This window comes from Chiloscyllium plagiosum, chromosome 16, assembly GCF_004010195.1.
Source record: "Chiloscyllium plagiosum isolate BGI_BamShark_2017 chromosome 16, ASM401019v2, whole genome shotgun sequence".
NCBI lineage: Eukaryota > Metazoa > Chordata > Chondrichthyes > Orectolobiformes > Hemiscylliidae > Chiloscyllium > Chiloscyllium plagiosum.
The window spans coordinates 29,438,838-29,450,364 of record NC_057725.1 but is presented as its reverse complement, the minus strand read 5'-3'; the positions used below and the strand labels follow the sequence as shown (position 1 = coordinate 29,450,364).

General features: G+C 40.0%; 1 protein-coding gene across 5 annotated transcripts in view; it reads left to right on the top strand.

The window, feature by feature from the left end:
* Nucleotides 1-3,410: 3,410 nt before the first annotated feature.
* Nucleotides 3,411-11,527, top strand: part of LOC122557727 (transcriptional enhancer factor TEF-1) — a 237,728-nt gene continuing 229,611 nt past the window's right edge. Inside the window, exons 1-2 of one of the 5 annotated variants that reach the window (XM_043705648.1) lie at nt 3,411-3,778; nt 4,324-4,504. The gene's annotated coding sequence lies outside the window, so the exon portion shown is untranslated. The remainder of the gene's footprint in view (nt 3,779-4,323; nt 4,505-11,527) is intronic. The other 4 variants (XM_043705647.1, XM_043705650.1, XM_043705651.1 and 1 more) reach the window with 4 other exon arrangements.

Sequence of the window (11,527 nt, the reverse complement as noted above, 5' to 3'; positions counted from 1 at the left end):
TGCTGCAGGTTTGCTAAATGAGAGCAGTGTGGGAGTTTTGCCTTTCAATGTTACTTCCTGAAGCCTTGGCCAACAGTCCTCCTTCAAACAGCACCACTAAGAGCATAATTTAGTTGCCTTTAAAGTGTTTATCCAGTTTAGAATGTTATCCTTTCAGAAATCATCCCATCTTCCCTGTCCCAATTTATTTGTGTGTGGGATATGCAGCATTTATTACCCAGCTCTAATTTCCGAGAATAAATTGACAGTTAAAGGGTCAACCAAGCTGCTGTGGGTCTGGAATCACATGTAGGCTAGACTAAGTAAAGATGACAGCATTCCTTCACTGAAAGTATCAGTCATTTATTTTTCCACAGCAATTGAGAGTGATTGCAATAGTTGCCATTGGGCTAGCTTTTAAATTTGCAGAGTTTTGTGTTGAATTCAAAACTCACCTTGTACTGTCAGGGGGTTGGAATCCACACCTTCAGAACATTAGCCTAGGCTTTTAGAATACTAGGATGATGACATTGCCACTATACCACCACCTACCCTATGTTCCTGTTAGTGAGCAATAGCATGTAAAGTAGTAAATAGGAACAAATTTAGTTCCTATTTTATTTTTTGCCCCCCTACCCAGTACATGCACTCTGATGGCCAATTCTCATGCTACACACCATTATTAGTTTCAAATGTATTAATTCTTATAATAACTTGGCTCTTCTGGTGCAGTGGTCGTGTCCCTATATCTGGGTCAATTCCCATTTCCTGTAGTCAAGTGTCTGAACAAGTGATTTTAAAAAATATCTATTTGTGGTAACTTTGCACAATATTGTTAACTATTATGTATTAATGTAAAATTTTAAACCATAGACAAAAAATACTTAAATTGTTTTTTCTGTATTCACATGCCCAGAAAGTCATATTCCTACAGTAATAGTTATTTCACAACCAACATCACTGTAAGGAATATTTGCTCATTATTATATGTCAACAATTGACAATAGACAATGGACAATAGGGGCAGGAGTAGGCCATTCTGCCCTTCGAGCCTGCACCACCATTCATTATGATCATGGTTGATCATCCTCAATCAGTATCCTGTTCCTGCCTTATCTCCGTAACCCTTGATTCCACTATCCTTGAAAGCTCTATCCAACTCTTTCTTAAACAAATCCGGAGACTTGGCCACCACTGCCTTCTGGGGCAGAGCATTCCACACAGCCACCACTCTCTGGGTGAAGAGGTTTCTCCTCATCTCTGTCCTAAATGGTCTACCCCGTATTTTTAAGCTGTGTCCTCTGGTTCGGCACTCACCCATCAGTGGAAACATGCCTCCAGAGTGTCCAATCCTTTAATAATCTTATACGTCTCAATCAGATCCCTTGTCAGTCTTCTAAACTCAAGGGTATACAAGCCCAATCAGTCCAATCTTTCAACATAAGATAGTCCCGCCATTCCAGGAATTGACCTTGTGAACCTATGCTGCACTCCCTCAATAGCCAGAATGTCTTTCCTCAAATTTGGAGACCAGAACTGCACACAGTATTCCAGGTGCGGTCTCACCAGGGCCCTGTACAGCTGCAGAAGAACCTCTTTGCTTCTATACTCAATCCCTCTTGTTATGAAGGCCAGCATGCTATTAGCTTTCTTCACTACCTGCTGTACCTGCATGCTTGCTTTCATTGACTGGTGTACAAGAACACCCAGATCTCTCTGTACTGCCCCTTTACCTAACTTGACTCCATTGAGGTAGTAATCTGCCTTCCTGTTCTTGCCACCAAAGTGGATAACCATACATTTATCCACATTAAACTGCATCTGCCATGCATCTGTCCACTCACCTAACCTGTCCAGGTCATCCTGTAATCTCCTAACATCCTCCTCACATTTCACCCTGCCACCCAGCTTTGTATCATCAGCAAATTTGCTAATGTTACTATTAATACCATCTTCTATATCATTAATAAATATTGTAAAAAGCTGCGGTTCTAGCACTGATCCCTGAGGTACCCCACTGGTCACCGCCTGCCATTCCGAAAGGGAGCCGTTTATCACTACTCTTTGTTTCCTGTCAGCCAGCCAATTTTCAATCCAAGTCAGTACTTTGCCCCCAATACATGCACCCTATTTTTGCTCACTAACCTCCTATATGGGACTTTATCAAAGGCTTTCTGAAAGTCCAGGTACACTACATCCACTGGATCTCCCTTGTCCATCTTCAGAGTTACATCCTCAAAAAAATTCCAGAAGATTAGTCAAGCATGATTTCCCCTTCATAAATCCATGCTGACTCTGACCTATTCTGTTAGTACTATTCAGATGTGTCGTAATGTCATCCTTTATAATAGACTCCAGCATCTTTCCCACCACTGAGGTCAGACTAACTGGTCTATAATTTCCTGCTTTCTCTCTCGCTCCTTTCTTAAAAAGTGGTATTGCTCAGTTGGTAGTACTCTTTCCTCTGAATAACAAGACTAAGACTTGAGCAAAAAGTCAAAAATGACATCCCAATTAAAACTGGAAGAACTGCAGATGTTGGAATTCACAAACAAAAACTGAAATTGCTGGAAAAGATAAGCAGGTCAGAGGAAGGGTCACTGGAGAGGAAACATTAATTCTGATTTCTCTCCACAGATGCTGCTGAGCTTTTCCAGTAATTTCTGTTTTCATTTCTGACATTCCAATTGCATGATTAAAGTTATACTGTGCTATTAGAGGTACTGTCCCTTGGATGAGATATTAAACCAAGACGCCATCAGCCTGCGTTGTGAGTGAAAAGGGATCTCATCATCAGTATTTCAAAGATGATTGTGAGCAAAAGGCCAAGGATTCTGGCTAACATTTATCCCACAATTAACATCACACACAAAAAAAATCTTATCATTTCTGCTTTGCTGTTTGTTGAAGTGAGCAATGTGCAAATTGGCTGCCTCGATTCTTGTGTTACGACAGTGACTGCAGTTTGAATTACTTAATTGGCTGTAGGTGTGCTTTGAGACATCCACTGTCCATGAAAAGCACTATTAAAATTCAAACAATATACTCCTCTGTGGGAGGTAACTGCCAGGTTTCCTACAAACATGATGTGGAGGTGCCAGTGTTGAACTGGACTGAACCTGACAAAAAGGCGGCACTCTGGAAAGCTTGTGATTTCCAATAAACCTGTTGGATAAAACCTGGTGTTGTGTGATTTTTAACTTATGACTTTGCCCACCCGTCCAACACCGTATCAAAGTCAGAAGTCAATGGTTGAAGGGGCTATGCTCCGAAAGCTTGAGTGATTTCAAATAAACCTGTTGGACTATAACCTGGTGTCACGTGACTTCTGACTTTCACTGGCCCTGAGCAGTCTTGGGATAGCCTGAGGTCTTGAAGGGCGCTATACAAATACAAATCCTTTCCACCACACTGTATGAGTGCATACGTGGGACTACGAATCCCAGAAGGCATTTCCCGCCCCTCGGCACATGCGCCCTTGTGCCTGTTTACCCTCTTCTCCCCATCCCCAACCCAAGAGGTGATGACGTACCTTCCCCTCCTCCCCCCTCACCCCCGCCCGGATGGGTCGGGCAGTGCGCAGACTCGAATTCGCGTTCATTTCATTCCAGTTCTCATTCCTGGAATTCTTGCGAGTGCTGTGCCGTTCACCAGCTCTGCAACTCACTGCAATAAAAAAAACACACCCCAACAAAAAGAAATTACACCCCCCTCAACAGCAAGTTACCTAACTTTTCTTTTTCTAAAAAAAATTAATATTTTTAATGCATTTTTAAGAGCTTTTAAAAAATATCCTGAGGTGAGTTTGTATCATTTTTGTTTGAAACAATGTATCTATTTTTAGTAATAATGTATCTAATTTTTGCAACAAGCAAAATATAATTGATACTTCTGGATGTGTGGGAAAAAAAACGAGGAAAAGAATTTTCGGAGCGATTGATTTGCTTTGCAAATAAAAGAATTTGAGGGAGTGTTTGCTCTGGATTTGGGCAGCAGCCCGCTCCCCGCGCCCAGGCAAATCTGGCGCAAAAAAATCTTTGACATTTTTAACATTTTTTCCCCCCTCTCTCGCTCGCTCGCTCGCTCTCTCTCTCTAAAGCAGAACTTCCGGACGCAAGTCTTTAGAGGGGGAGAGATTTTTTTGTTTCTTTCGTTTGCAATAAATAAATAAATAAGCAAAGTAGTTATTTACCGGCGAGAAGGGTGTACATTATTTTAAATGTGTGTAGATTTTTGTGTATGTTTTTATTCCCTTCGCTCTCCTGATGTTTTGGTACTGAAAGTAAAAAAAAATGCGAATTGAAAGTCGGAATTTCGTGTCTTTTTTTTCTATTCCTGGTGCAGGGGGAAGAAAGAGGGAAGGAGAGAAGGAGCGGCGGAGCTGAAGATTTCTTGTTGTGTGGGGGGTGGGAGAGAGGGAGAGTGTTCACTGCCTGGCCTGGTCTGTTTAGCTCTGCCTCACCGCCGACTTGTTGCAAATCCCAGGAAAACTCGAGAGCTTTCCTCTTTCTCTGTCTCTCTCTGAGTAAGTAGTTCCTCTAGCCATTTCTCTCTCGCTTTCTTAACGCATACGACAAATATTTGCTTAGATTCTGACGTAAGGGGTGCAGTGATTTTTCCACAAAGTGCATTCACACGCGCATCTCTTAAAAAATCTCAGCCCTGCACTTTTCTATAATTTTACACGTTTCTCTGTTTAAATGTTAGCTTCTTTCAGGGCTGCCTAGTTTGAAAAATACCATTGTGGTATGTGGACTGGGTTGGGGGGGCGGGGGGGGGAAGGTGATTGTGCAGAACTTAATGAAGTTTAGCAGTACTACATTGAAGAAAGTACATGTTCTTAAATTTAAAAAAACTACCTTTCTCTTGATCGAGATTGTTTACGCTTCTTTTTTTTAAACAAAAGAGGTTAAATTGATTGTCTGACTCTACTGTAAATGCTTTTGATCATTGTGTAGCCTCTAGAGGATTGTTAAATAATTTAGTACAGTAAACGGGCTGCAGTTGAATGAGGATGGTCAATGATTGTACTTGTATGAAGTTTATTTTTTTTAATTGAAATTGATTGCTTTGGAAACGAGCATTTCTGGTTATGGCAGTGTTGGAAAGTAGTGGCAACCCGGAGTCGTGATCGAAATGTGTCAGCCATGGTTTAAGGGTCTGTCTGGGGAATTGGGAAGCACATTTCTCAACGCCAGCACGTTTTCAGAAATTGGTAACTTGGTTGGATGAAGGCTGAATACCAGACTTCAGACGGTCTTTAGGATATGCATGAAACCCTGCTTGAGTTATGAGTAATGTTTTTTATCCTTAAAATCGCCTGAGTTTTGTTTCTGTGTCTGTTTTGTATTGTAACTCATCCCAAGACATAGAGTAAAGCTAAATGTTGATACAGTTTTGGTAGCAGGAAATTGTTACTTCATTTAAATATTTCCAAAAAATGATGCATTGTTGCAGTTAGTTGCCAGGATGCAATCATGCAGTAACTACAGGATGTTCAAAATTATAATTAAACTTCAGAAGACTGGAGACGTTATATTTTTTCTCATATTTTTATCACTTTCTCTCTCATTCCATCATCCCTTTCTCCCTGTTTTCCTGTCTCTATTTTTCAAGCTTTTCTCTTTTCCCTTCTCTCTCTTTCAATTTTCCTTTGTCTCTTTTTCTTTCTCTCTCCTTTTAATATTTCTTGCCCTTCTGGTGGATATTTTGCTTAATTCATAAATTGATTTTCCCCTCAACTTGAGAGCAAGGAGCCAAGAATTAATGAACTTTAAAATGGAGTTGAGACATTGTCCGTGCCAGTGTCAGTTACCATAGTGTTGTGTGTCTGGGTTTTGAATGGCTGATTGTGGAGTAGTTCCATGTTTTATATAAATGACTGAACTTCTTACAGTCATTATCTTGGAGTATGATAAAGGTTGAAGGAAGTGCATCTTACGTAGGGGAGTTGCATGTGATTCTAGTCCCGAAGAATAGTTTTAAGTAGTGGTGTTAAGAATCAGAATTCCTGCTTATCGAGAAACAAAACAAATTCTCTGTTTCATAAGTATACTACTCTGAGCAATCTAGTTTATTAGCCTGTTTGGTATTTAGATGCCAAGATTCTTAAAATAATGGAGATGTTGGAAAACAATGTGAAATGCCCTTTTTCTTGAATTCAGAATCTTTATTTTGTTAATTTTATTGAATACTTGTAATGCCATCCTTAAGCTTTAAAAGGTTTCAAAAAGTAGGACATTTCATTGCCATTTTAAGTAGTTCTAAATTTATAGATTTTTAGAGAAAAATCATAAATTAACCTCTATTTTTAATCATTATTTTTATGGGATTCAGTGAGTGATATTTTTGCATTTTGACTGTAAATTAGCTTCCTCATTTTGACGTACAGATGCTGTTTTTAAGACCTGATTTCTAGATGTCTTATTCTTATTCTTTACCTTTCTGCTTGGTCACTCCACAGAATAGTGCCATCTCTTCATGTTTTCCAAAAGCTACTGTGCCCACTCAGGCATGTAATTAATTATAAGGGAGATTATTTACAATGGACTGTCATCATCAATACTGCTCAAAATGGACACCAGTTGCATACTTCATTTGATTACTTATCACCGAAATAGGAAGAGACCATTCAGCCCTCTGAGGTCTGTTCCACCATTCAGTTAGATCATGGCTGACCTGTAACTTAACTATGTTTGATCACTTTTTAAATTTCATATTCCTTAACACACTTTGCCAAAATCTATCAATCTCAGTTGTTAGGTTTTCGGTTGACCCCCAAGCTTATTGTTTGGACAGGAGTGTTCCTGATTTCCACTACATTTTTTCTAAATAAGTGCTACCTGACATTATTTCTGATGGCCATGTTGTAGTTTTAGCATAACGTCCCCTTGTTTGGGCTTTTGAAATAGGTGTAATAGTTTCTCCTTCTCTCTCTTTTTGTCAACTGTTCCGCACCCCCACCCCCAAGCAATTGTTTCCCTTAAACAATTTTATAAACATCAGTTTGACTTTCCCTTAATTGTAACAAAGGAAATACAAGCCTACACTATGCAGCTGGACCTCAGAATTTAACCGTTTTAAGACCAGTATCATTCTAGTGAATCAGTACCCCCCCCCCCCCCCCCCCCCCCCCCAACACACACACGCACACACATGTCCAGTGTAGCTTTGCAGAGTGTGGTGCACAGAAGTAAACACAGTACAATGGGAGTAGACTAGATGTGGATAGAACTATAATCCAACTTCCACCATTTGCTTTACAGTCCCCTTGAGATAAAGACCAATATTCCATTAGCCTTGTTAATTACTTTTCTGAATGACCTAGCTCTAACTTTAAGACATGCCTCCTTGTTCTAGACTCTTCAGAGAAAATGGGGGAGAAAAAGTGACCTAATCAACTTCAGATAGCTGCTAAATTACTCCGAAAACCTAAGTTGGAATGGGAGCTGAATCTATATGTGATCAGATTAGAGGCTTTGTTTTGTCCCAGTATTGAAACATCTTTTAACTGCATTTGAGGATTTCTGCTGCCAATATCCACCTCTTCACCCAGTGATTGGATCGTGTTCTCTATTGTTGCAGCAAAGGTAGAAATGATTGTGTTGGCACTTTAGGTTAGATTCCCTATAGTATGGAAACAGGCCCTTCAGCTCAACAAGTCCACCCTGACTTTCTGAAGAGTAACCCACCCAGACCCATTCCCCTACCCTATATTTACCCCTGACTAATGCATCTAACACCACGGGCAGTTTAGCATGGCCAATTCACCTGACCTGCACGTCTTTGGACTTTGGGAGGAAATCAGAGCACCCGGAGGAAACCCACTCAAACACAGGGAGAATGTGCAAACTCCACACAGTTGCCTGAGGCTGGAATCGAACCCAGGTCCCTGGCACTGTGAGGCAGCAGTGCCAACTACTGAGCCACTGTGCCACCTTCTTGCATGGACTATTCCTTAATCCTTAACTACCTTGCTCGAAAACCCTGGGAATCTTTTCCTTTCATGCCTTGCAATTTATCTAATTCCCATTTGTAAGTTACAATTGACTCTGCTTCCAGCTCCCTTTTAAGACGGTGCATTCCAGATGATGCTTCTAATGTCAGTGGTGTGTTAGTCACATCACAGAAGATCCTGTCATATTGAACCAGAGGTTGTAGGATTGGATCATGGCCCGTGAATCTAGCAGTGGGGATCACTGACTGGCCCAGCAGATCAATGAATTCATCTTGACAGCAATCTGTGCATGTTGCTTTGTGCTTTCACACGCATGAAATGTCTTTTGCTGGATTCTCTTTGCAAACTGCCTTTAATGTGTGTGAAAGATGACTCTATAACACAGGGCCACTGTTTCTTGCTATGGACCAGTGCCTCTCTCAACTTGTGGTTCTGGCAGCCTAATTTCAAGCCCTGGTGCACTCCAGTTTGATTCCAAAAGACCCTGCAGTAGTAGAGGAACTTGTACGAGATCCATGGTAACTAAAATTCACAACTCGCCAACAACACCAAAATCTGCCTGTTGTGTATCAAGCAAAACACTTCAATGTAACACAAGTTGAATTGGCAGGTTAGAAAAACAAAACACTACTTTTTTTTGCAAACTGGGCTGTAATCAGAGTATCCAGAGCTGAATCTACACTGTATCAAGTTTCATATTGACAGCAAGCTGCCTTATAAACGGCATTGTGTGTTTGTTCTGTGACTTGGGGCTACGGTGCTCACAGTTTATTGCCCATAATACGTTGATTTATTAAAGCCTCCAGCAACTGAGCAGAATAGGTTTGACATGTCCAACATTCTGCTGTAGAGAGTATCTAAACAATGTTTATTAAAATTTGGTATCTTAGAAGATTCCTGTCTAAATGAGCAATCTCTAGGAATTTTGTTTAATGTCATTGTAATGATTGAATCTGAATTATAAACTGTAAAGCAAAACGTGTAGGCATTCTTTTTTTTAAAAGAAAAATGAAATCTGCACTCTCTAAGTAGATCTACTTATGTGGTCTGGAAAATCTAGAATTTGCATTGTTTTTGCTAATTGAAAACTCTGTGCCTTTTGTTTGGAAGGATTTCCTGCAGATCTCTTTTTTGAAAATGTCCTGTTAATGCCTCCCTTTTATACTGTTTCATGATCATTACCACAGTAAACAAATTTGCTTTTTAACTTCTGACATGGCAAGATGGTGAGAATTAAATCTGTTTGTTGAAGGAGGATGTGGGGGGTATGGATTGTAATTGAGACTTGTTTTATTGCGGACTTGTAGAGGTGTAAGCAACAGGCACTCGATTTTATTGTAATCAAGGGGAAAAGTGGACTTAAATTGTTTTTTTTGTTCAGTGAATGACCAATTGCTGTGTTTTAATTTATGTTAAATGTACTTAGATTTACGTTAGTGCTTAAGTAATTTGTGGGATTTTCATTATTAATTCAATGACAGTGAAATTCCAGAATTCCTTTGAAAAAGAAATGTAAATTGAAAGCTGAAAATGATACTCTCAGAATATTTTATTGAAAACAAATCAATTCAACACCATTTTGAAGGCAGGAGAGCATAGTCCTATTTCCACCCTGGGCCTTTGTGACTGTAGACCCACGCCAAAGAGAATTCATGCCAGTTGAATGAAGCGCAGGTGCATGACTGAATATGATACTAATATTTTATGGTGTTTCTAATCTGGAATTCTCACCCTCAATGTTGCTGAGGATGGGGCTCCATTGAAAACTTCAAAACCATGACTGATAGATTGCTGCAAGACAAAGCTATTAAGGATTATGGAATGAGGGCAGGTAGATGGAGTTAAGATACAGATCAACCAAGATCTAATTCCACTGAAGTACAGGTTCAAGATGCTGAAGAGCCTTACTATGTGATAAATGGCAGAAGACTTAAAAGGCTGAAAGTTGAACTTATATTTCTGTATTTCTTGTAATCACTTGATACAATTGATATAATTGTTCTGTTCAAAGTATTTGAATTCATAAATTATGGTTGTATTAACATTGCTTAAAGTTACCATTCTCCACATATTGAGTTAATACATTATTTGGCTTCCCCTTAAAAGACTTTGAGGTCACTTTTGATTTTTTTTGTATGTTTAGCTTTTTTGTCCTAATTCAGTACAGTTATGGTTTTGGGGTGGGGAGGAGGAGGAGGAGGGGAAGCCTTAAATATTAATCCTTCTATCAGGCAGTGACATCTAACGTTGGCATATAGTGGTTTGGCATTCTTGAGATGTTGCAGTTAATTAAATACAAGCCCGTGATCATTTTTAGAACGTTATCTTTGAAGACAGTAAATGGTGCCCATTTGCAAAATAAAACTTCCTCGGAGGAGGGTGGGGGATTAGAACAGCTCGTTAACCTCTAAACTCTGGATCCAAAATTAGTCCGGGAAGATGGGATGGGAGCTGACTGACTGTGAGGAGTTTGAAATTGAAAGGAGTTTGTGTGGTAGGTAATCCATTATAAAGATCTATTGCTAACGGTGGTCTCTAACTGGGTAATTTTTAAGTAGTAAAAATGGTAAACAGCAGTTGGCGTTAGGCCTCGAGCTTCTGAATGCCCACAGGCTTCATTGCCACATTAGATTTCATATTGTTCTTTGTTTTATGTTTTGAATGCCTCCCCACCAATGTTGCTGTTGTGAAGATGCTAACGATGAAAGAAAAGTTTGTGTTCTTCATTGGGGCCCAAAGTCTGGGAAGCGGTTCATTGTTACCTCCCGTTCGGAAGGTAGAAGAAGCCTCGATTGAATGTTTCATCTGAAAGTCAGGGAAGCTGTTCCCAATGACCTGACAAATGTTTATCCCTCAAATAAAAAAACTATGTCATCACATTGCTATTTGTAGGAGCTTGCTGTTGCATTTTCTCCAAGCCAAAATCTCTTTAAAATTATTTAATTGGCTCTGAAGTGCTTTGGTCATAAGGTACAATAAGTTGTTCTTATTTTGGGGAGTAGTCACTCTGTTACAAAAGTGATTGACAAGGGGAATAAGGAGTATTACCTTGTACTTGATGTATAAAAAAGCCATGATCTTCCTGAATGGTTGAGAATGCTCAAGGGGCCATATTACTTACTCCTTCCATTTCAGATGTTTTGAGATGATACACACACACAGACCCACAAAGTGAGTGAGAAATACAAGCATAAGGACAGAGCGAGTGAGATTAGTGTGTGTATGTGTGTATCTGTGCCTTGCTGAGTATGTGTGTCTGCCTCGCTGTCTCTGTGTCTCATTGTGTGTGTATGTAGAAGTGTGTGTAAAAGTATCTGTGTGTCTGTGTCTCGCTACGTGTGTGTGTGTCTCACTGGCTGTGTATGTGTGTCTGAGTCTCTCTGTGTATGACTCTGTCTGTCTGTGTCTCGCTGTGTAGGTCTGTGTCTCACTGTGTATGTGTCTTGCTATGTATGTGTGTGTGTCTGTGTGTCACTGTGTGTACGTGTCCATGTCTCACTGTGTGTGTCTGTGTCAGTCTGTGTTGGTGTGTGTCTGTGTTCGCTTTGTATGTCTGTGTCTCGCTGTGTATGTCTGTGTGTGTGCCTGTCT